This window comes from Musca autumnalis, unplaced genomic scaffold, assembly GCF_047663935.1.
Source record: "Musca autumnalis isolate F117 unplaced genomic scaffold, ASM4766393v1 scaffold_2, whole genome shotgun sequence".
Classification (NCBI taxonomy): Eukaryota; Metazoa; Arthropoda; class Insecta; order Diptera; family Muscidae; genus Musca; species Musca autumnalis.
The window spans coordinates 76,924,329-76,951,402 of record NW_027411755.1 but is presented as its reverse complement, the minus strand read 5'-3'; the positions used below and the strand labels follow the sequence as shown (position 1 = coordinate 76,951,402).

Genomic DNA, 27,074 nt, shown 5'->3' with positions numbered 1-27,074 from the left:
CTTCTAAAATATGGAATACCTATTTAGACCACTTAGTGAAGGATACATGTTCATTTTATAAATGAGAATGAGAAATGTCCTACCATATGATGAGACAGGCTTAAATTTTCATGAGCTGGCAGCATTAATTTTTAATAAGGACCACATATTTTCTCGTAGAACAACTAAGAGTAGCTATTTTTAGCAATATCTATCCAAAATTTGCCATTACTGTTCACTTCTGGAACATTATTACTTAGTTTTGTTGAAAATTTACTATATTTTTTATCAATTAAATGTTTAAAAAATGTCTAACATTAACATTTCAGAGGTAATTCGAATCATTTTAGTTGTAATTCGAGAATTCCATTTGTAATTCGTAACATTTTATTTGTAATTTGAGAATTCCAATTGTAATTCGAAACATTTCAATTCTAATTCGAATTATTCTATTTGTAATTTGAATTATTCAATTTGTAATTCGAATTATTCCATTTGAAATTCGTATTATTCCATTTAAAATTCGAATTATTTTTTTTTTTTGTAATTCGAATTGTATTATATATATTATGTATTAACCACACCTTTTTCACACGTAATTCGAAACATTTCATTTGTAATTCGATTATTCTATTTGTAATTCGTAACATTTTATTTGTAATTCGAGAATTCCAGTTGCAATTCGATTTATTCCATTTGTGATTCGAATTATTCTATTTGTAATTCGAATTATTCCATTTGTAATTCGACTTATTCCATTTGTAATTCGAATGATTTCATTTGTAATTTCAAATAAAATAATTCGAATTACAAATGGAATTATTCGAATTTCAAATGGAATAATTCGAATTTCCACTGGAATAATTCCAATTATAAATGGAATAATTCGAATTTCCACTGGAATAATTCGAATTACAAATGGAATAATTCGAATTACAAATAGAATAATTCGAATTACAAATAGAATAATTCGAATCACAAATGGAATAATTCGAATTATAAATGGAATAAAACGAATTACAACTGGAATTCTCGAACTACAAATAAAATGTTACGAATTACAAATAGAATAATCGAATTACGAATGAAATGTTACGAATGTTTCGAATTACGTGTGAAAAAGATGTAGTTAATATATATTTTTGATTCATTTAAGTTTTTCTTAAATATTCTCTATCCAAGAAATATATATATACACTTGTTTCTGCCATATCTGTTATAAATAATGATTTTACTCATTTTTGAAGGGTGTTCGAATATGAGTTTTGCATACTGTACATGTCCGGCCGATTAGATGTAAGTCCCGGGCCACACTGGAGTAATTTCGATGAAATTTTGGGAAAAAACATAATTTCAAGAAACTAGTGTAGGTAGACGCTTTCATTTGTTCTGCAGTTTTGCTTTGTTGCAATATTCGTAGGAAACAAACAAACCGTTTTATTTTACTTTTATGTCAAAATGTCAGTGAAATTACTCTTAGTGTGGGCCGGGACCAAAAAAAATATTCTATGTATGTCTAATTGCAATGAAATTTGGAATGTGTGTGACGGAATATGGTATAAAAATAAATTATCCAAATTACATATATTGAAATCGAGATTTGAATATAGATCCCATATATTTTTTCGGTATAAAGATAAGCACTCAATTTTCAATATTGAGTAATTCAATTCTTAGGTATTCCTAAATCCCAACTCTGAGTCCCCCAAAAAAGAGATTGTTTTTTCTCTCCACGCTCTTGAGTGATTTGTTTTTGTATTTTATGGATACCAAGCACATGGAAGCAAAATCAGCCGACACATAACAACCATCATCAGCAGTCTCTGGCTCTCTGTTTTATGTTTTCCTCCTGCCCTTCTCCTCCCTCAGGGGTAATCCAAACAAACCAACCAACAACTGACTGAAGCGAACTAAATACAAAACACCCAATGACCAAGACCACAGTACGCAACCCCCATTTCTAGTCGAACGTTAAACGTCAGCGGTTTTTGGTCGGTACGTTTTCAATTTTCAGTAGTTTTTTTTTTTCTTTTTTTGTTATTGTTTTTATTTCTGTTAATATACAATACACGACGTTTTAGTGATGGTCCAGGTTTAAATTGCATAGTTACAAAAAGGCAAAACAACAAAAATATAAAAATTCTAATTCATTACAAAATAATACCTCGAACCAACATAATTTAAAGAAAATATCTGAAAAAGAAATAAAGTGAAGTGACTAAGCCATTGTATAGTATTTGTAGTGTCAATTGTTGATGTGTATTCCCCCCATCAGTCAGTTTTGTTTTTGTTTACTGTGAAAGCGTGGATTGATAAGCAGCAAGCAGCATAGCATTGACACTTCTTGGACATGCAGACACTGCAGAACTGTGAAAGATATACGACAACAAAAGAGACACAAGAAATGACAACTCCATAGTGGGGAAATGGAATTTGAGAGTTATTCGAAATCAAAAGACTGAAGAAAAAATAACTGAGAGCAATAACATTCGTTCTATACTTGAACATTCGGCACACACTAATGGTCAGAATTATGAGTACGTCATTCCATTATTCCATAAATGTGTTATTAGTTTTGACAAAACGAAAACAGGTTAATGTTTTACTATGCGACATAAGCTTGAAGATAATAATTCACTTTGTACAAATATACCGAAAAAACATGTGTCTCTTGTACTGTGTGTACATTAAGATGGAGTGAAAATATTTGTCCATCGGATTTAAGTAAAACTTATCAAAAAGAATTTAAACTGTGAATGGTCATATAACACATTGGGATATGTAATTACCCTTTTGCCTCCTACTTATGGTGACATTGTGAACAAGTTTTCAACTATCTTTATTTTTTCCTTAATAAGAAGAATCATTGTTGATATTGACACAAAAGCATGCATCTTGTACTGTGTACATTAAGATGGAATGAAAATATTTGTCCGTTGGGTTTAAGTGAAACTTACTACAAAGAATTACACCTCTAATTATGGAAATAACACATTAGAATATGTTAATACCCTGTAGGAGGGTTAAAGGTCATGTCTCTTACATTGGTAAAGGTAAAGATCATGTCCAGTGTTGCCGTTTTGGGCATTTCGGCCCAAATTTGGGCCGAATAAAAAATAATTTTTAATTTTGGGCCGATGGGCGGCCCAAATCCTTTTTGGGCCGTTTTTATGCTAATAATTTTAAACAATATTTTATAAAATATCAAATATTAGTCTTTGGGCTATTGTTACATGCTTACTTTTACTATTGGATGGATTTGAAAACGTAAAATAAAGCAATTTGGTGGCATTAAAAATATAATTTTCGAATTAAAACTTAATTCCAAGAAGGTCCTCCTAGTAGTTTAATTGTCACTTTTAACTTTTAGTTACCCGGGTTTTGATATATATTTTTCGTGATACTTAAGTATTTGGTAAAGATTCATGCATTGTGTTCATAAATAAAAAAAGTTCATAATAAATTGGTGGCAACGGAATCATGCCAAGCTAGAGGTTTTTTTTCTATTTTTGGCATATATTTTACCTATAATTAACAACCTTAAGAATGATTTTCAAGAAGATAATTCAGGTTTATCCTATTTATATCCGAGTGTCAACTCAAATTGTCTTTTTTATAAAAAAATAAATAAAAAAGAGCATCAATATATTGACATTGACTACAAAAATAAATCGTACCAGCTCGAAACTTCATAAATATTTGTAGGCACAAAAGCAGACAATTACATTTATGCACTCTTACTTAACAGAAAATGAAAGGATCAAAATAATAAGTGAATAGACTATAAAAGTGACCCAAATAGCCCTCTTTATTACAACTCTTCTTTTGTTATAGTTTGGATTTTGCGTACAAATCTATAGCGTTTCGGCTAACTTAAAGTTGAAAGGGGCCTTCTTTGTGTTAACGTTTAGTGTGAAAATTACACTTTTAATGCATGCAAATTGGTTTTTTTGCGTTTTCAATCTATCCAATAGTAAAAGAAAGGATGTAATAATGGCCCCTAAACTACTAAATACAATAACTCCATATAAGGTAACCTCAAACGAAGTTTTGCCTATATGAACCAGGTATTACATTTTCCCAGACTTGTAGAATGTAACCCCGACTTAATAATAAAAGATTGGAATTTGCTAAGACTCGGTGAAACTATACTTTCTTTCATCTCAAAGAACACATCTTACAATACCTTTGGAATTGTTGTTATTGAAAAATAGTGCATATTCTTGAGGTAAATGGCTATCTGCGAAACCATCTTTTTGTAAAAGCGTTTTGCGGTGCCAACGATAGCTCGAAAACGGATGGGCCGATCATATATATTTTTGTAAGCGTTTTAGGAACCTAATAAAACAGAAATAAAAAAAGTATTCTTAAAAAAATTGAGCTGTCAAAGTCAAAATTTCGACTTTACCGAAAAAATTGACTGTTTTTGTCAAAAAATTGGGCAACATAATTTTTTTAATCTGCCTCGCTTAAAGGCAAGCGTTTTATGTAATTAACAAGCTCACATGAATAATATAATAAGGTCATATGAAGATCGGTCAATTCGTTTTAGAGCTAACGTTGGCACCGACTTCAAAAACGCCGTTTCGAGAAACACGCACTTAAAGTTTATATGCTACATACAAATCACAATAAATTGCTGTCTTCCAATCATTATATCTCAGACAATTTTTTGCGTAAAGGTAGTATTTACGTAAAAATAGACAATATTGTTTTCGATTTTTACAGTGTTTTATTTAACTTGCCTTGGTGTGTGTTTAGTTCAAATCTGGTAACTCATTTTTAACACGGTTGCAGTAGACCAATCTTAGTAAAACTTTGCACACTTTTCAGATTTGGATGACAATACACGAATATGAAATCAAAACCAATATTGGTCCATTTTTACACTGTTTTACAGTGTTTTATCTAATTTGCTTTTGAAATCTGGTAACTAATTTTTCACACAGTTGCAGTTGACCAATCGAACTTAAAATTTGCACACATTTCAGATTTGGATGACAATACATGGATATGGGCCCAATTTTTCCTACAGCCTCCATATAGCGGCACCACCCGATTTCAGGTACTTTGAGGATTTTATCTTAAGTTTTGCCCGAATAATCTGTCATTTGGCATTTCCAAAGATACAGACATTTACCCACCAAAAATTGTGAACAGAGGTCCAGGTTTTGATATAGCCCCCTTATAGCGGTACGGCCTAATTTTAAGAGTTTTAAGGATTTTATCTTAATTTTTAGGTGAATTGGCTGTAACGTGGCATTTGGAGTTCCCAATGGTACAGAAACTTCCCCACCAAAAATTATGGAAATAAGTCCAGGTTTTGTTATAGCCCTTATATAACGGTGCTGCATGATTTCAGGCATTTTAAAGTTTTTATCTAAATTTTCGGCCTAAATTGACAATAATTTTGTTCTCAGTGGTCAAAAAAAATGTATTTACTAAAAAGTTAAAAATAAAATATAATTTAAAAAAATTAAGTAACAGTGTTTTATTTATAAATGCACTTAAAAGTAGAAAATAATTTTTCATGATGGAATCTCTCAAATAAAACGCTTGCCGTTCAACATTGTCACAATTTCTAATTCAAATGCAAGCTTTTTATTTGAGAGATTCCATCATGAAAAATTATTTTCTACTTTTAAGTGCATTTATAAATAAAACACTGTTACTTAATTTTTTTAAATTATATTTTATTCTAAATGTAATAAAAGGTATCTATGAGAAATATATATTTTTGTTTTAATTTTTAATGTTGGGCCGTTTTAGGTAGTTTTGGGCAGTTTTTAGGAAAATTTTGGGCCGAAAAAATTTTTTCGAGCGGCAACACTGATCATGTCTCCATGAGTGGTCAGTAGTGCTGGAGAGAACGTCAGTAGCGATTTCCTAAAGGGCACCTTTTAGTCCCACAAACATGCCCGAAGAGACAAGGAAGATTTCTCTCATATAAATGAGTGCAACCCGATTCATATTAGCTCAATGATATGGGACCTATGGTTCTTCAGACACCACTTGTAGAGAAGTTTTACCTTACTGAATTACCCACGAAATGCAACTTTATACTGTGGGTAATTTTTTGCCAAATGTGACGGTGCACAGTGTCCGATTTTTCAAAAAACCTGGCCAAAAATCGAAAAAAAAATTATCAATTTACACTAAAAAGGGTCAGATATTGTTTATAAGTACGTGTAGTTATGAAAAAATATATACATTTCTTGTTTAATAAGTGGGTATAAATGCAGGTCGAAGTGACCCTATTTGGAATTTTTTTTTCAATATTTAAGTTGTTTATAAATCTATGATAACATGCAAAATAAACAACGGTTATTAAATATTTTCTTTTTGTAATTGTAATGAAAGGTATGTGAAACGTATTTAAAATGTTCAGTGTCGCCAATGAATTGTGCGTTCTTTAATAATTGATGTCCGTACTTGTTAATTTTTTTCAAGATCAATTTTCACAATAAATTATGAAAATAGTTGTGAGTAAGATCGAGTTGGGCCGTGTAATTTATCATTTCATAAAAAAGGAAGGGTTTTTTTTACCAATTTTCATCGAAACATTCTGCACATACAGTGCCGGTAAAAATAATAGCACCGCTATGCATATTTCCAATAATATTGTTATATTTCTCATATTATTAAAATTATTTTGTTGACACGTCGTTGAAACTTCGTAGTGAGGGTATACTCTTTGAGGAAAATATTATTTCCTGTATATTACTACCTGATGTAATTTTATAAGATAAGTAGTTCAGGTAACTCGCAAATTCTGCGGTAAAAATAATAGCACCGATCTTAGTTTCCATTAGTTAACTAGCGTTTTGAAGGGTTTATCAGTAAAACTTTTTTTCTTTACAAGCTTGTATTGATAAAACATTTTAAAAAATTAATTTTAAACAGAAAAAAAAATCACCAAAAATTTTAAGATTTGCCTAACAAACCACGGCACCTTTTATATAAGGCATGTTTAAAAAAGGGTGGTTTATGAAGTCAAATTATACACTAAATGTGAGCATATCCTTTTTTAATCCGATGAGGGATATCCTTGGCCCCAAATTCAACAAAAAAAGCTGTAAGCACATGTCGAAAACCCCTCAATAAAATAAAATAATTGAAACTATTATTTGGAAAGGCGAGGGGAGATATATTTAAGATCAGCTATCTTGCTCCAATAAGGACATGTAAATAAAGTTTTGCATGGACAATTTTAGGGAACAGTCCATAGAACATATTTGCACCCGTATGTTCCATGAAAGCGTCCAATCTTATCTTTACTGCATGGTACAACGAAAAAAATAACTTTTATAAAATGTCAAGTAATCCTGCCTACGAATTAACTAAATAATATCTTCGGGAATGGGGCGTAAAAATTATTTTATAGTTCAGAGTAGGTTCTCATAACGACGGCGGAAGACCCATAAATTCTGGATATAACTTATTTCTCACTTTAAAAAAATCCAGGCTTGGAGGATTTGGTGTATCAGTCAGATTACACACACCCATTTTGGTATGGATGTAAAACTGAAGTATAAAACGTCTTTGGATCTAACTATTGTTGTAAAATTCACACAAAATAGAAATTGTAGTTCAACAGGAAATAGAAAGCGTGATTTTTATTAAATTTCAGGACAATGAGACCCAGGATAATGTCGATAAATACGAGACATTGTGAGCTGCGAAATGATTCAAGGGCTATTAAGTTAAGGTAATGGCGTGTCCTATTCAGTTTTTATGACATAGGCCAACAGAAAATGATCTGGAATTATAGATCCGATTAAAATACGATAAACAAAACAAATGGTCTAGTATTTTTCACAACATTTTTGGAAAATATCTTCAAAAAACTATGTTAGGACATGAGTCTCGGTTTGTTCTCGATTTAATATTGTTATTGTTAATAAATTATATTACATTTAATATTTGAATGTCTAGTATTCATTTATTAACGTTTTATATGAAATCAATCAATATTTACACCAATACATTCATCAAAGACCCTGATTTAAGAAATAGTGCTATTATTTTTACCGGCAAAAATTTAGTATTTCAGGCATTTTGTTTATAACTTTTATAAACTGTAAGTTAATTGATTCGACATTTCTTTAATTTAAAATTACGCAGATTGCTCTTTTCCTACATGCACTGAACCGCTTCATTCAATAAGGTAATAGTAGAGAAAATAAACTAGAAATACGAATATAGGCCACGGTGCTATTATTTTTCCCGCAGCTGTATGTGATATTTTGTCTTGCAGGTATGTACAGATTTTCTTTCATTCAGAATGTCAGAATATAGTACAGGGTGACTTTCTGGCGTTTGGGTATAATTTGGAGTTTTGGTATATTTTAAGACCTATAGTAAAATTTTATGGCGAACAAATTTCTAGAATATTTTGGTCTGATCCGATCACATTTTATAGGAGATTTTAAAGATTTGTGGAAAAAGGAACCAAAAGGAAATATTCCTCTCATTCTTGTCAGTATAGTTACCAAAGACATTATACAGCTAAAGTGCAAGGATTCGAAGTGATCTTAACTCAAATATTTCCAAAACTGTAGATATGGTGGAAGCTTGCAGCCCTATTTTAGTTTCTTGGTTTTTTTTGCCAAAATTGATACCGATATTTTCTTGGTATGTAAAGCAAATAGAGATTTCTTTTCTTTGGTAACTTATAGTGAAATTTAGCAGAGAACATTTTTGTCTTTGACGGCATTCTTCTAAAATGATGCTTTGTATGACAATTTTGCCAAAACTCACATGAAGTACGCCCTTAACCCTAAAACGTTTTTATAATTTTGCATATTTCTGGAGTTTAGGTAAGGTATAGAGTTTTGGTGTATTCTAGGACCCATAGTAAAAATTGATGGCGAACAAATTTGTAGAATATTTTGATCCGATAAGATCACATTTTATAGGAGGAGGGACCAAAAAGACCCCTTATATGACCGCCAGAGGGTTAAATAATATCAAAAATGTAATCAGCGGCCCGAAAAACATAAGAACCAAAGGATATAACTTATTTCTCACTTTAAAAAAATCCAGGCTTGGAGGATTTGGTGTATCAGTCAGATTACACACACCCATTTTGGTATGGATGTAAAACTGAAGTATAAAACATCTTTGGATCTAACTATTGTTGTAAAATTCACACAAAATAGAAATTGTAGTTCAACAGGAAATAGAAAGCGTGATTTTTATTAAATTTCAGGACAATGAGACCCAGGATAATGTCGATAAATACGAGACATTGTGAGCTGCGAAATGATTCAAGGGCTATTAAGTTAAGGTAATGGCGTGTCCTATTCAGTTTTTATGACATAGGCCAACAGAAAATGATCTGGAATTATAGATCCGATTAAAATACGATAAACAAAACAAATGGTCTAGTATTTTTCACAACATTTTTGGAAAATATCTTCAAAAAACTATGTTAGGACATGAGTCTCGGTTTGTTCTCGATTTAATATTGTTATTGTTAATAAATTATATTACATTTAATATTTGAATGTCTAGTATTCATTTATTAGCGTTTTATATGAAATCAATCAATATTTACACCAATACATTCATCAAAGACCCTGATTTAAGAAATAGTGCTATTATTTTTACCGGCAAAAAATTTAGTATTTCAGGCATTTTGTTTATAACTTTTATAAAATGTAAGTTAATTGATTCGACATTTCTTTAATTTAAAATTACGCAGATTGCTCTTTTCCTACATGCACTGAACCGCTTCATTCAATAAGGTAATAGTAGAGAAAATAGACTAGAAATACGAATATAGGCCACGGTGCTATTATTTTTCCCGCAGCTGTATGTGATATTTTGTCTTGCAGGTATGTACAGATTTTCTTTCATTCAGAATGTCAGAATATAGTACAGGGTGACTTTCTGGCGTTTGGGTATAATTTGGAGTTTTGGTATATTTTAAGACCTATAGTAAAATTTTATGGCGAACAAATTTCTAGAATATTTTGGTCTGATCCGATCACATTTTATAGGAGATTTTAAAGATTTGTGGAAAAAGGAACCAAAAGGAAATATTCCTCTCATTCTTGTCAGTATAGTTACCAAAGACATTATACAGCTAAAGTGCAAGGATTCGAAGTGATCTTAACTCAAATATTTCCAAAACTGTAGAAATGGTGGAAGCTTGCAGCCCTATTTTAGTTTCTTGGTTTTTTTTGCCAAAATTGATACCGATATTTTCTTGGTATGTAAAGCAAATAGAGATTTCTTTTCTTTGGTAACTTATAGTGAAATTTAGCAGAGAACATTTTTGTCTTTGACGGCATTCTTCTAAAATGATGCTTTGTATGACAATTTTGCCAAAACTCACGATTTTATAATTTTGCATATTTCTGGAGTTTAGGTAAGGTATAGAGTTTTGGTGTATTCTAGGACCCATAGTAAAAATTGATGGCGAACAAATTTGTAGAATATTTTGATCCGATAAGATCACATTTTATAGGAGGAGGGACCAAAAAGACCCCTTATATGACCGCCAGAGGGTTAAATAATATCAAAAATGTAATCAGCGGCCCGAAAAACATAAGAACCAAAGGTTAGGTCAAAATCCATTCATTGTTAGAGTTTTGGCCTGGTTTTTCGGAAAATCGGACACTGTGCGGTGTCTTGACTGGGAATCGAACCCCATTCATAACCTACAATATTAATGTTCTATCTTGCAGAATTAGGAATAATAAGTGATCGTTATAAAAGAAACGCGTTAGGGTGCTAAATCTAGCTCCCAAGGCCAGTGTCTATTTGAGATGCAGAAAATCGTGAATTTGTTTCCGCTATCTTTCTGTTTTCTCCTTTTTAAAGAATATGCAATTTTTAACGATCCACTCTAATACACTAAATGTTTTTGACTATTTGTGCACCACTTATGTAGTATGTATGTACGTTTCAACGGAATGACTCAAAATGTCAATTATAACTTTCATTTTTGTTGATAAAGCGAACAAAAATGTTGTTGGTACTATATACCATTGCTTTAAATCTGATTATATCACAAGTAGTAAGGCGTCAAGTACTTAAAATATATTTACACATTATACTATACTATATACATATGCACATACATAAGTACGAATACGTTCATAGACATAAACTGGCAATCTATTGTTAAGCCTACCAACTCCATAATACCAAAGTTGTTGTCGTTTTATGAAGGCCAGTTTTTCCATATATAGACGTTTTATCGAATGAAGCAATCAATATAATATTGATTTACTGCAGAAAAACTAAACATAACTTTGTATAAATATCTCTCTAGTTTTTGCGCGTAATGAAGTTTAACATTAAATGTTATTCTCTTAAGTAAAATCGATTATTTTCATGACCTTCAAAATAAAGTTGAAAATTTTTTTGTTTGCTTTTTACTAAAGTGACGGACATATTTACACTCACTACCAAGAGAAAAGTTGAAAATACGTATCGCAACTTTTCAACAAAAAAATAATTTTTCGTAAATATACCTTATTCATAGACAGCGGAATTTTATGCAACCCATAGTTTTGGTCCGTTTCATGTCAAATTTTGGGACTGGGTAAATTTTTGGCTTCTGATTAAATTGCAATCAAAACATGTGACATATGCAAAATGCCCAAAAATTTGCATATGCAAAATTTATGTATTTTACACATTTTCTTATGCAACAAATAGTTCAATAATAGGTACAAAAATGTTTGTGTGTACAATTTTTCGGTTTAAAATTCTCTTCAGACAAGTCAATAAAATAGAGAAATGTGTAAAGACAGCCACAACCTTCAAAATACCGAAAATCGGCAGGTACTGTTCTTTGGGGGCTATATAAAGACGTGGAGCTATACCGAAAAATTTCAGGTGGAAAGTTTTATACCATCAATGAAGACTTAATACCAAATTTCATCGATTTCGGAGGGAGATTGAGGCCACAACCTTCAAAATACCAGAAATCCGCAGGTACCATTCTATGGAGGATATATGAAAACGAGAAATTTCAGGTGGAAAGTTGTATAACCCAACGAAGACTAAATACCAAATTTCAGTCATTTTAGTGGGATATTGAGGCTATAACTTTCAAAATATCGAAAATCGGGAGGTACCGTTCTATAGGGTCTATATGAAGACGTGGACCTATACTGACAAAATTCAGTTGGAAAGTTTTATACTCCCAACGAAGACCAAATTTTAGCCATTTCGGTGTTATAATTAGGCTAAACCCTTCAAAATACCGAAAATTGGGATGTACCTTTCCATGGGTGTACATCAAAACGTGGACCGATACCGATAAATTTCTGGGAGAAAGTCTTGCATCCCAATGGAGGACGAAATATCAAATTTCAGCCATTTTGGTAGGATAATATAGCTAAAACCTTCAAAAACACCGAAAATTGGGAGATATCGTCCTATGGGGGCTATATGAGAGCGTGGACCTATAACGCCAAATTTCTGGTGGGAAGTTGTATACCCTTAAATAAGACTTACTACAACATTTCAGTCATTTCGGTGGGATATTGAAATACTAAAAATCAGGAGGTATCGTTCTATGGGCTAAAGCCTTCAAAATACCGAAAATAGGGAGACATAGTCCTATGGGGGCTACATCAAATCGTGGACCTATATAAAAATTTAATGGTAGAAATGTTTCTTAGCCTCTGGAAACACAAAATACAAAGTTACAACCGATTCTGTGGTCAAATGAGACTACTACATTCAAAATATCTTAAAGTGACGCGTACTATATATGGGGCGTTATATGGGGGCTATACCATAGCGTGGACCTATATAAACAAACTTTGGTAGAAATGCTTTTTAGCCTCTGGAGACACAAAATACCAAATTACAACGAATTCGGTGGTAAAATGGGGCAAATATCTTAAAAATTCCTTAAAACGACGACGCGTCACTTTGTGCGGGGGCTATACGAAAGCGTGGACCTGCATAGCCGGCTTTCAATACCAAAAGTCCTACGTATATATAATACATTTTCCCAAAATTTCATCCACCTACGTCAATCCGTTCGGACGCTAGAGTGATTTCCACAGACGGACATGGCTATATCGATGTAGAATTGCACGCTGGGGTCTACAATGATTATTTCGAGTAGTTACAATTTTATGGTGGAGGGTATAAAATGTCTTATTTATATTTTTGATTATTACACTGCTCAACAAAATTGAAAAAGTTGAATGTTTCAGACGAAGTTGTAGTTGTTTCTAGATGAAATCGGCGAGTTATTTTCAAATCCGGCCTCGGTTTTTCTCCATCAGCTTTTGTTTTTGAGATATAGCTCAAAATCGAGTTTAACCCACACTTTCGTTATTTTCGGATACAAACAAATATTTTTTGTGGGTACGCTCGATACAAATCGTTTTTGAAATAGTTATGGTGAGTATATATTTAAAAAAAATATAGAAAATATACGACGGACCTTGTAAAAATAGCTTATTTTGAGTACTTTAAGCTGTAATTACGTCATCGGGAGAAGTCATAGGATCTTCATATGGCAATGCGGATATGCTTAGGGTGTCTACTATATAGTCCAGTATTCAAATATATAATATAAAGTTCATAGCGCCCATGATTCGGCCATAACCTAAAAATCATCATGAAGACTGCCATTGAAAAGTAAATGGCTTATGTGGTAATGATGTCACTGGTAAATTATTTCCCTTTAGCAGTCTTCATGGCGATTTTTAGGTTATGGCCGAATCATGGGGTTATGAACTTTATATTATACATTTGAATACTGGATTATATAGTAGACACCCTAAGCATATCTGGAGTACCATATGAAGATCCTATGACTTTCCCCGATGACGTAATTACAGCTTAAAATACTCAAAATATGCAATTTTTACAAGGTCCGTCGTATATTTTCTATATTTTTTGATATACACTCACCATATCTATTTCAAAAACGATTTGTTTCGAGCGTACAACATCTCCTTAATATATTAATGTCGAAAAACTCACAAAAAAATATTTGTTTGTATCCGAAAATAACGAAAGACTGGGTTAAACACGTAAAAACCGATTTTGAGCTATATCTCAAAAACAAGAGCTGATGGGGAAAAACCGGGACCGGAATTGAAAATAACTCGCCGATTTCATCTAAAAACAACAACAACTTCGGTTGAAACAAAAGTCCTGTTGACCAGTGTTAACAGTTACGTTAAAAATAACATATTTCACACACATCTGTACCCAGGGACGTACGCAGGATTTCATTTCGGGGGGGCCCAACTTGACCAAAAATCATGAAAATTAAAAATGTTATGTATCGTTACGTAAAGCTATTTTAAAGGGTTTTTTTTTGATGATTTTAAGCACGAGGGGCACTAAAAACCTTCTGGTCTAGGCAACACGCAGTGTCGCCAAACGTCATTTGACATTTTTTTGGAAAGTTTGTCAGTGTTTAGCCTATGCATACTCAGGACAGTTTGACATACGACCATGTGTTGTGATGTTGTGGCTATTATCACAAGCTTTAAAAATATCGTCACTAATATGGATTTTGGAAAACCTTTTGGTGAAAGAACTTCCATGCAAAAAGTACGAATATGTCGAATAGATATATACTGTGTTTGGAGGATATAAAGAGTTTGACCCGAACATAACGCCGTTTCTTCTTTAAAGTGCATATATTACACACTAATTTCCGTACCATTAAAAAGTTTTGTATTATTGTAAGAAAAAAATATTCGTTGCTTGCATAAAAACACCAAAGCTTTACTATTTTACCAGAAGTGATAGAGTCAATGAAAGACAACTAAGCTATATCCTGAAAGCAATAGGTTGAGTCGAAGTAGGTTGAGTCGAAAAACTCCGTCTGATAAATCAATGGTTTCCAACAACCAGTCACTTCTGTCGGCACAGCCGAGCCAAAGTTATGAAAATTCATAATTTTTGATTTCTGGAAAACACGAAAAAGTAGCAGTCGGTTTTGCCTACATATATAGACATATAGAATACGGACTACATAGCCAATTTTTGTTCTGTAAATTGTAAAGCTAGGAAGTTTCCGAATTTTGTCTCCATTTTTGGACGAATAAATTTTCCGACAATACTTCGAAATATTTGGGGTGTACAACTTCTGGATTATTGGCGTTACCCAGCAAAATTTATTTGAAGTTGTTAGTAAAGTAAAGATTGAATAGCTTTCTTAGAAGCAGTCTACGCAGAGTCATGAAAAGTGCATTTCGTTCTTCACATTTTGACAATGTCCGATTTGAATTCACTTCATAAAAATTTCACATTTTAGCAATGTTTAGATTTATAATAACTTTTTGCAAAGAAAAAAAGAAAAGAACACAAGAATCATTTTATTTCATGGTATTTTAATTATTCAGCAAAATGTTTGTATCCAAAAAGATAATCATAGGTGCAAGAAATATCAGACTGTATATTTGTTTGTAGCCAAAATTAGTTAAATCATGAGTGAAAGTAACTATGTCTTTTTAAGTGAAAGAAGTCATGATTTTTACAAGGGCATGGTGTAGCTAGGATTCAATCAATTTTAGATGTTTATCACCTATTTTGCATGGCTCTATGCAAGAAGCGTTTTAAGATGTTTTTGGGTATTTTTAAGTAATAAAAGCTAACTTTCTATAATAAAATTATTTGATTTTTATTTGTACTCAGTCGCTTTTTAAAATAATTTATTTGAGATATTCCATTGTTTTATATTCATTATATTTCAATTTCATTAAGACTATCAAACTATTATCAAACTACTGTTTTTTCAAAAAAATGTTCTACAAAAACATGAGTTTGTTAGTAATTTGAAAGAAACTAGAGAAAGAGGCCATCAATATTAATTAGAAGTTACCACAACTCTTTTAAATACTCTTGTCCAAATGGCCCTGAGGTCTCAAATCAATGAAAAATCCTCGCTTAATAGATTTTAACTTCTCCCATATCCTCAAAATGCGTGCTTGCGAATCAATTTTTAAATTAATCGAAAAATCAATTCAAAATACATTCCAAGAAATGTGTGCTTAAGAAGCAAATTAGACAGTATCTAATTTTGGAAGTCAAACTAGTTGGTCGGCGTAAGATCTAGAGCTTTTGGACCAATCCTGATATAACCGTTGACTCACCCACGAAAAATACAATTTAGCTGTAAACAAGACCTCAAGTGAATAGATCGATATTCGAACCTACTGTAGGTCTCGAAAAAATCGGGCAAGGGAAGTGTCCAAAATATTGCGAGATCCAAATTTTGGACAAAATCTGTAGATCTGTTCGAGAGTTATAATGGTTTGGGAAATTTCAGTCATGACATTGTTTTATAAGGAGACGATACAGTCAGTGAATTGACCAACTTGAATTTCTATATCTCAAAAACAGTTTTCACTGCTACAACATTTTTTTTAGTTCCATTTGGATAGGGCTTGTGGTTTTCCTGCAAAACTGTCAACACCTGAAATACCATAAAAATGCGTTTTTTTATTTATTTTTTTTTATCTATGAACCCAGGTGTAAGCTTCATTCGTTTAAAGTTGTTTCAAGAGCACCGTGATATACAATACAAATAACAGCAGATTTTACTACAATACCAAATAACCAAAGTTTGAGCATTAATTTCGTTTACGGTTGTTTTCAACTACAAATACTGATAGGAAAAATTTAGATGGGCATGCTATTTATAGCAGATATTATCACTTTATGATGCACAACAATAAATTATTTTCTCCCACTTTTTAGCAATAAGTTAATATAAAATAGGAATACAAAATATTGATTAAAGCAGTAAATCAATTTTCTAATTGGTTTTCGAGATATACTCCACGTAAAACCCTTGATATGTCGTACATATTGTCCAATAGACACTTAATTTTAATCCTTTTGAATACGAATTCCAAAACATAGGCATGGCATAAGGAAGGAATTCAGTTTTACGGGAAGTTTCTCTCAAAGAGCGTATTCAAACAAAAATTTTTAAATATTTCTTCAGGCAGCTTGTTGATAATGTACATTTTCAGTACAGAACCTTCAGAACAATATCAGTTTTCATTTGAAATTTCAAAAAAAAAATTTCTAGAGAAAAAATCTTAATAATTTGTTAAAGTAGCTCAAAAAATTTTGTCGGACCAAACCATTTCCCGTGCCCCCCCCTGCGTACGTCCCTGTCTGTACCATTACGGATCGATATTTCAAGGATATAGGGATTTTCAAGAGATTTATCATTGAACATAATTTTCGATGGTATTCTCCTATTATCTCAGAATATTTTGAGGATTTCGACATTTTTATGAGAGTAGGAAAATTTTTTCTCCTACAAATGCGATATTTGAAGGAAATAGCTTTAAGTTTCAACCTGAAATAAGCTCAAAACATCATCCACAAAATTCAGCCTTACCATAGTAGCAATGTTCTGCAAATGAATACATAACACTTCGATCAGTTTACTACCATGTTGTTTTGAAAGTCCGTTCAAAGTGCCAAAATATTCATTATAGTTCCCAGCATTAACGATAAAAATTAAATATCGCAGTATTTTAAATGGTGGATTGAACTATTCTGGATCCTGGGTGCATTTGGGCATAGAAATAGCATCAGAAGAACATTTATTTCACAAAGATATCCAACTTTTTGGCGGATTTTTTACTCAAGCTTACAGAAAAGTGCATTTTAAGATGAATCATGTTCAAATATATTTTTATCAGTCCGCAATATGCTCTGCCGCAGTGATTGTGGGGTGTAAATTATTTTATCGAAAATCTAATTGACAATTTTTGTAGCTATGCCTTTTCAATCGAGTGGAATAGCAAAATGGGACTTCAAATTATAATTAATTAATACTTTTTCAACTTCCGTAATTTCACATTTTCCGCCTAGATCATGTATATTTACAGCGTTTTCAGTATTTTGGTATTAATTCGTTACAAAATAACTAGATAACTGCAGAATATCTGATCATTAGCTTGCTTTATTATCGAAACTGTCGTTTTATATTTCGTTACAAATTATGATATCAGCATTCCCATTTTAATTTCAAATCTATGACAGTCAAGTGCATTTTTACTTAAATGTTAATAATTTAGCTAAAGCAATTAATTCTGGTTCCATTAGGTACGATTATGACGTGTCAAAATACTTATGGCGTTTTGCTTTTGCCTCCCTTTTTAAACATTAAGGTGGAATTTCATTGATCCATTAATTTTTATTTAGCTGAGAGGTCAACGAAAATATCCCGTTTTATGAATGCTGATAATAATTATAGATCTTTTAAGACAATTGTACATTTTGTCAAAATAATTATGCCGACCTGTATGAATTGAGATTTTTTATCTATGGACAGATCAAATACCAGCTACTCAACCAAAAATCTTTTTTTTTTCAAAATGTATATACTCAGGTACTTTTCAGAATTGTGTAGCCTTTTTTGGACCTGTGAACTTGCCGATAAAAAAATCGAAACTTTTGGGGTCTTTGTCTTGACGATTCACATTGGGGCAAGATTCCAAAAAACGGAGATTCAGGGAAGCATTTGGGTGATAAAATGTTAATACTTTTCGAATGTTTACACCTCAATATAACGGAACAGAGTTTTGGTGCAAATTAAGGGATTGGAAGGGATTCGAAGCCCTAATAAATGGCTACCAAAAAAACTATGAAATGGTTTTACGGTTTTGTCTATATTTCTTATTTGATTAATCTAAAATCTTCCAATATGACTAATTATTGCTTAAGCTAATATTTGAAAAAATTATAAATTTATGTCAGTATTTTCGTGTAGCTCCCATACAAAGATATTTCCCGATTTTGTGTATTTCGAGGGTCTTTACCACATTTTTTAGTACATTTATGTATATGTAAAGACGGATTTATAGTTCTGAGTGCCTAAGTATTCATCGTTCGAAAATTTGTCAATATAGGTCACAGTTTTGGTATAGCCCGCATACAGAGGTACTATCAAATTTGGGGTTTTTTGAAAATTTTAGACATATATTGCAACTAAGCTGACTCAGATTTTGAATTGTGCATTTTGAAGAGATTGAAAATATTTTTATTAAACATCATCTCCATATATTCTCGTTTTGAAATAACCTCCATATAAAATATTCCGCTACTTTTTTAATTCTAAATACTTTTCAAAAATAGCGAAAAAATAGATACATTTTAAATTAATTTTTAATATGTTTCTAAACTTCTTTTGTCATAAATATATTTCTCTAAGATCCTATCGATGACGATTCCATTCTAAAATGGCCACTTTTGATGCGTTAAAAACAACACTGTGCTACAAAAGTTGACAAAATTTTCTTGCAGGGTTTCTGATGCATATATTCAGTTTTGTGAGAGTCCATGGAAGACGAAAATACCTTTGGTTTCTTTGGGTCACTTCGTTTTTTTGATTTTATAAATGTAAATGTTGTGACGAGGTTTTTTGGATTTTGAACTTAAAACGGACATAACTTCTTTTTTCCACAACGGACTTTTACACCTTATTTTTTATTTAAAAGGTGAGATAATCGCATTTTAATGTTTTGCGTAATAACTGCGTGGAATTAAGAAAATATTTATATTTTTGACTTGAAATATTAATAATAGTATATAGAACATATTTGCAAAAATATAGGGGAATATGTATTGGAATATACAAGTTATACAGATTTTTTTAAAAAAAGAATTTTTGTCGATTTGTTCCATATCCACACTTATGACACAAATGTGAAATATTGTAAATCACATGGAACAAAGGGACAAAAAAATGTTCCATCTTTGTCTCATCTTTGTTTCACCTTTTAAATAAAAAGTAAGCTGTAAAAGTCCGTTGTGGAAAAAATGAGTTATGTCCGTTTTAAGTTGAAAATCCAAGAATCCCCGTTTTTCACTACATTTGCCGTTATAAAATCAAAAAACGAAGTGACCCAAAGAAACCAAAGTTATTTTCGTCTTCCATGGACTCCCACAATACCGAATTTATGAATCAGAACCCCTGCAAATTTTCACTGTAGCACAGTGTAATTATCTTTATACACCAAAAATTTTAATTTTTTATGGTGCTTTTCAAATTATTAAAAATTCTTTAGCTTCAACACAGTGAAACTTTATAAGTAAACAATATATGATCTTGGCATGTTGGTTAGAGATTTAGAATTTTGTACCATATTACCATATTAGTTATACCAAAAACCGAATTTAATTTTTGTAATTAATCTCAATTTTTTTGTGTTTTCACCCCTTGTACATCGCCATCATTTCATATAAATCATTATATAGTACCTATAACATAATGGTGGATGTGTACACGTTGTCTTATGTAGGGCGAATACATACATTAAAACACAACACAACATACTGTACAACAATAACAGAGAAAATGAAGACAAAAACCCCAAAATGCAAAAATTTGACCCAAAGGTATTTCCATCATTTTTGGAATAACCCAAAATACACAAGCAAGACGCAAGTTTTGTTTGCGCAATATCAAAGACAACAATCAAGAGAAAAATGCAAAAAAAAAATTCTCACGACCTTCTCGACACTCTTTTTTGTTATAATCCAATACATTTCAAAATTATGCAAAATCTGGACACTTTTTTCAGAACAATTTTTTCCTAAAATATTAAGAATTACCTCTGTTTGAAATATCCATTTTGAAAATGCCAAGTTTATGTAGAAAAACTACGTTATGGCGATTTAAAAGCAGCAACATTTAATAATTTTCACCTGTTTCTTAAATTTTAAAAATATGATCAACTTTAACACTGTGCTACACGAAAAGTAAACAACATACGACTTTGCTTTTTTGTCTAGTGATGTAGAATTTTGTATTCGTTAACACTGTCAAGACAGATTATCAAAAATTTGTGTTTCAATTTTTCAATTAAGACCCGATTTTTTTCAACGTGCGTTTGTGGGCCTTCAACGTGCGTTTGTGGGCCTTCCGAATAAGTGCTTACTTATCCTTTCCTAATAAATATGATGTAGAAGCGGAAAGGGGAAAAAATGTTGAACTTTTTCAGCGAAGGTACATGAAGGAATCGACCGAAAAAGTCCATTTTGGAAGTGGGTCTAACGTGAGAGTCATTCATATCAATGGTTAGTGAGAGAAGTATCCGAATATATTATATACGATTTAAGTTATTTTACGATGTGCAAAGTTTCGACCACATTGGATATTTGAAATTTTGTGTAGGAGGAACTTGGAAAAAGTGGACCAATATAATCCATATAAAGACAGTTTCTAAAGTTTGGACCAAATCGACACTCCCTTTGAGAGTTATGGTGTCCACCATATTACAATAAAAATTAGTTTTTTGTGGAGAGGACCGAAAACAATTTTAATTTAATCTCAATTGGCTTAAATTTTACTTTATGCGTAATGTGATACCATACTAATATATTTATAAAATTTGGAATTTTCTGCGCTGATCCTAATAAATTCAGAAAATTTGATTTACAAACCACTAAGGAAATGATCTTGGGTGCCACCGTAGTGCAATGGCATGCACACCCGCCTTACACGCTGAATATCGTGGTTTCGATTCCCCGGCCAGGCAACCTCAAAAATTTCAACGGTGGCAAAATACCCCTCAGTGATGTTGGCGACATTTCCTGAGTATTTCAGCCATGTAAATCTTCTCTACAAGTGGTGTCTTAAGAAACGCCGTTCGGACTCGGCAATAAACAGTAAGTCCCATATAATTGAGCTGATATGAATCCCTTGTCCCGTATAGGATGTTTGTGGAACAATTATATAAGGAAAAGATCAATGTCGTGCATGGTCGCTTATATTGAATTTTTTCTAGGCAAAATTCCGTCACACATTCAAATTAGACATACAGTACCGTGCAAAATAATAGCAGTGCGGAACTGCTATGTACGAAAATTGCAATAATACTGCTATAATCCTTTAAAAAAATTAATTATCTGCATCAGGCGAATGCTTATAAGGTTCCAAAACTCACGGGATAAAATATTTTACATAAATATGCAATTATTAAGAAACACCATTGAAGTTTTCTGCTCGGGAAGGTTTTTTCGTGTGCAAAATAATAGCAGTGCAAGTAAAGCAAGTAAAATGAACATGTTAAAATGAACATAATTTTTTTACAGTTGAAAAGTATTTTGGAATGAAAATAAGACGAAATACTGACAATACGTGCACAAATGTGGATCATCACTACCTGTAGTGCATCACTGCAGCCCAGATGGTCATAACATAAAAAATTTAAATTTTTCAAGGAAAACCTTATCATATAGTGGAAGATATCGGCCATATTTTTTAAAAAATTATTTGTCATGGTCGAAAATCATCGTACGTATCCTCAAAGCAACTAATATCCATAGCACGGACACTATTTTTGGAATTTAATGTAAAAATAATCTGATAAAGCGAAGGAAATAAGACCAAATCTTTTGGAAACGTGCTAAAAACCACTTTTATGGATTGGTATGGTCTTCATTTTTGTTATCCAAAACTAGAGCTACAAGTTTGCCAAAGATCCAAAAATGAAAATCCAATCGGATGAAGCCATAATGTCACCGGGCACTTATAGCAGATACATTACATTATTCACCACTAAAAATCGATATTGACAATTTTGTATAGCCTTGACATGCTCTTAAAACAAATTTTTAAATGTACTGACTTTTTAAGTGTTGTATAGTGTAATCTATTTAGAATAACTGCCCGGTCACTTTATGGCTTCGTCTACAGCCTTAGTTTATGTTTACAAGTTGTTGGTTTCACATCTCTTCATTTTTGGATCTTTGGCAAATTTGTAGCTCTAGTTCTGGATAACAAAAATTAAGACCATACCAATCCATAAAAGTGGGTTGTTAGCACGTTTCCAAAAGATTTGGTCTTATTTCCTTCGCTTTATCAGATTATTTTTACATTAAATTCCAAAAATAGTGTCCGTGCTATGGATATTAGTTGCTTTGAGGATACGTACGATGATTTTCGACCATTACAAATAATTTTTGAAAAAATATGACCGATATCTTCCACTATATGGTAAGGTTTTCCTTGAAAAATTAAAATTTTTTATGTTTATGACCATCTGGGCAGCAGTGATGCACTACAGGCAGTGATGATCCACATTTGTGCACATATGGTCAGTATTTCATCTTATTTTCATTCTAAAATACTTTACAACTGTAAAAAGTTATAAATGAATAGCTTTTAACATGTTTATTATTTTGCACACGAAAAAACCTTCCCGAGCAGAAAACTGCAATGGTGTTTCTGAATAGTTGCATATTTATGTAAAATATTGTAGCCCGCGAGGTCTGGAACCTTATAAGCATTCGCCTGATGCAGATAATTAAAATCCTTTAAGGATTTATACCAGTATTATTGCAATTTTCGTACATAGCAGTTCCGCACTGCTATTATTTTGCACGCAACTGTACATAGCGTGTTTGGCGAATCAAATAAATGAAATAGGTCGAAAATATATAGAAATCATACCCTTACCTGTACGGATTTCTATATAATTTAGCAAATTTATTTCTGGACAAAATACCATAACACATTCAAAATTTCATAAATTTCGCCCTTGAAATCGGTTGAAAATATACATAGGAGCTGTATCCAAATCGGAAAATTTATTTCTAAACCAAATTTCGTCACACATTCCTAGTTAGGAGACTGTATCTGTAACCGTTCTACAGATATTCGGATAGGAAATCTGTTATTTTTTATACCCTCCACCATAGTATGGAGGGTATATTAAGTTTGTTTTTCCGTTTGTAACGCATTGAAATACTCATTTGCGACCCTATAAAGTATATATATTCTTGATCAGGGTAAAATTCTAAGTCGATCTGAGCACGTCCGTCCGTCCGTCCGTCCGTCCGTCCGTCCGTCTGTGGTAATCACTCTAGCATCCACAAAAATGGAGATAGGACGCTGAAATTTTGGGAAAATGCGTATTTTGTTTGCAGGCAGGTCAAGTTCGATGATGGGCTATATCGGTCCACGTTTTGGTATAGCCCTCATATAACGGTACCCCCCGATTTACGGTATTTTGACGTTTTTAGATACATTTTCAGACCGATTTGGCTATAATTTGACATTTAGGGTTCTTAAGTGTCAATAAACATATATAATAAAACTTGTGGACATAGGTCCACGTTTTGGTATAGCCCCCATATAACGGTACCCCCTATTTGCGGTATTTTGACGTTTTTAGCTACATTTTTAGACCGATTTAGCTATAATTTGACATTTAGGGTTCTTAAGTATCAATAAACATATGTAACAAAAGTTGTGGACATAGGTCCACGTTTTGGTATAGCCCCCATATAACGGTACCCCCCGATATACGGTATTTTGACGGTTTTAGCTACATTATCAGACCGATGTAGCTATAATTTGACATTTAGGGTTCTTAAGTGTTAATAAACTTATATATTAGAAGTTGTGAACATAGGTCCACGTTTTGGTATAGCCCCCATATAACGGTACCCCCCGATTTACGGTATTTTGACGGTTTTAGCTATATTTTCAGACCGATATAGCTATAATTTGACATTTAGGGTTCTTAAGTCTAACTAAACTTATACAACAAAAGTTGTGGACCTAGGTCCACGTTTTGGTATAGCCCCCATATAACGGTACCCCCCGATTTGCGGTATTTTGACGTTTGTAGCTACATTTTCAGAACGATGTAGCTATAATTTGACATTTAGTGTTCTTTAGTGTCAATAAACTTATACAACAAAATTTGTGGACATAGGTCCACGATTTGGTATAGCCCCCATATAACGGTACCCCCCGTTTTACGGTATTTTGACGTTTTTAGCTACATTTTCAGATCGATATAGCTATAATTTGACATTTAGGGTTCTTAAGTCTAACTAAACTTATACAACAAAAGTTGTGGACCTAGGTCCACGTTTTGGTATAGCCCCCATATAACGGTACCCCCGATTTACGGCATTTTGACGTTTTTATCTACATTTTCAGACCGATTTAGCTATCAATTGACATTTAGGGTTCTTAAATGTCAATAAACTTATATAACTAGTGGACATAGGTCCATGTTTTGGAATAGCCCCCATATAACGTTACCGCCCGATTACAGGTATTTTGAGAATTTTACCAACAAGTTTTAACCGAATCATCTGTAATTTGAACATTTGACATTTGAAATTCTTAGTGGTCACTACACCTCTCCACCAAAAATTGTCAAGAAAGCCCCCATATAACGGTACCTCCCGATTTTCAGTAATTTGATGATTTTAGCTACAATATTAAACCGAACTAGCAGTAATTTGACATTTGAAGTTCTTAGTGGTCACAACACCTCTCCATGAAAAATTGTCAACATAGGTCCATGTTCGGATATAGCTCCCATGTAACGGTACCTCCCAATTTTCAGTAATTTGGCAATTTTAGCTACAATTTTTAACAGAACTAACTGTAATTTGACATTTGAAGGTTGTAGTGGTCACCACACATCTGCATCAACAATTTTCAACATAGCCCCAATATAACGATACTTCCCGATTTTCGGTACTTTGAGGATTTTACTTAAAATGTTTAACCGAACGTAGGTCCATGTTTTTGTACAGCCCCAAAACAAACCTCCCGATTTTTCGTACCTTAGCTTTATTTTTTGGACGAACTTTCTGTAATTTGAAATTTAAAAGTCAACAAAAATTCTGCAACAAAAATTGTTCATTTAAGTTCATATTTTCGTATAGCCCAGATACCTCCGAACTAGCTGTTAATGACATTTGAAGTTCCCACGTTATGTACCGATTTTCGATATTTTGAGGATTCTAGCTAAATTTTTTAACCGAATTAGGAGTTATTTGACATTAAAGGCTCCCATCAAAAACTGTCAACATAGGCCCATGTTTTATTGTAACCCCTATATAACAGTACCTCCCAATTTCTAGCCCACCACAAATTGTCAACAGTTAGATATAGTCACCATAAAAAAGGGTCTCCCGAATGACTCATTTTATGTACATTATCAGACATTTTAACGTACTCACTTAAAGTTGGGGACAGGAATGAATATTTTATGGTGGAGGGTATGAAAAGTTCGGCCCGGCCGAACTTAATGCTTTTTTACTTGTTTCCTTCTATTCTGATGATATATCTCCAGATCAAAGCAGAATTTCAAACAATTATACGGTGCCACTGTGTTGCAATAGTATGCACACCCTACTTGCACTCTAAAGGTCCGGGGTTCGATTCCCAGGTCAGCCCAGGTTAGCCACATTTCCTGTGGGAAAACCCAAAAAACCCAGTCTTTAATTTAAAGGGTTATGGCCACTTACAAATTTTACAAAATCGAACAATTTTTTTGGGTCATTGAAAGTGCAGGTAGAATTGAGTATGTTGCAACAAGTCGATCGGACAAAAATTTGCTGAGATATGATTATTATGCGCATAAAAAACTTATTATTAACCAAGAAAGACTTTTTTCAAAAAAAAATTTTAGACTAATTTATGGCGAAAGAACTATCTCTTTTTTTAGTTAAAATTGAAATGTTGATTATTACAGTTCACCATTTTTTTAAATGAACATTTTTTAATTCCGGTTCGCTTTAGGACAAGATAATTAGGTTCTTAATGATCACACAAAAATGTATGTTAATCGGTTTATTCGTTTTCGAGCTACAGCGGGCACCGCAAACGGCTTTAGTAAAGACAGAGCTTCGTAGGCAGTAATTTGTCAGAAAACTGAGCAACATTTTTCAACAGATGAAACAAAATCTTCTTAAAAAAGCTTGGTGGATATTTTGTAAAAATTTTCATGAAAAATTACTTGGTTCGTGCTCAATAAGTGGCCATAACTCCTTAAAACTGAAGGATAGTAACGTCCTTAGAGCAGCCTGGCTATCCACGTATGGTTTAACAATCCTATCTGCAAAGTCTGTCTTTCCCAGTAGTAGTTCCCAGGCTTTCATCACTTGTGATTGAAAAACAATGCAGCTGTCGTTAAATTTAAACAAGCGTTTTATGTTTAGTTCTTCACAGTACACACCAACTCTCATGCCTTCTTCCATCTTCGACCCATCAGTGAATATGGATAGGCTATCAGGAAGCGATTTGCCCTGCGCCACGTCCTCCTATCACGAATTATTACCTCAGCTGCCGAAAGTTCAGAATTGGCGAAATGTAG

General features: G+C 32.6%; 1 protein-coding gene and 1 long non-coding RNA gene across 3 annotated transcripts in view; both read left to right on the top strand.

Moving 5' to 3' along the window:
• The window catches only part of LOC141394131 (uncharacterized), a 127,194-nt gene that overhangs the window by 37,308 nt on the left and 62,812 nt on the right, over positions 1 to 27,074 (top strand). The gene's annotated exons all lie outside the window — the stretch shown is intronic.
• TTLL5 (Tubulin tyrosine ligase-like 5) overlaps positions 1,825 to 27,074 on the top strand; it is a 54,162-nt gene continuing 28,912 nt past the window's right edge. The window contains exons 1-2 of one of the 2 annotated variants that reach the window (XM_073968034.1): positions 4,836 to 4,908; positions 4,971 to 5,044. The gene's annotated coding sequence lies outside the window, so the exon portion shown is untranslated. Of the gene's footprint in view, positions 1,975 to 4,835; positions 4,909 to 4,970; positions 5,045 to 27,074 lie in introns of those variants that run through there. The other variant, XM_073968033.1, reaches the window with a different exon arrangement.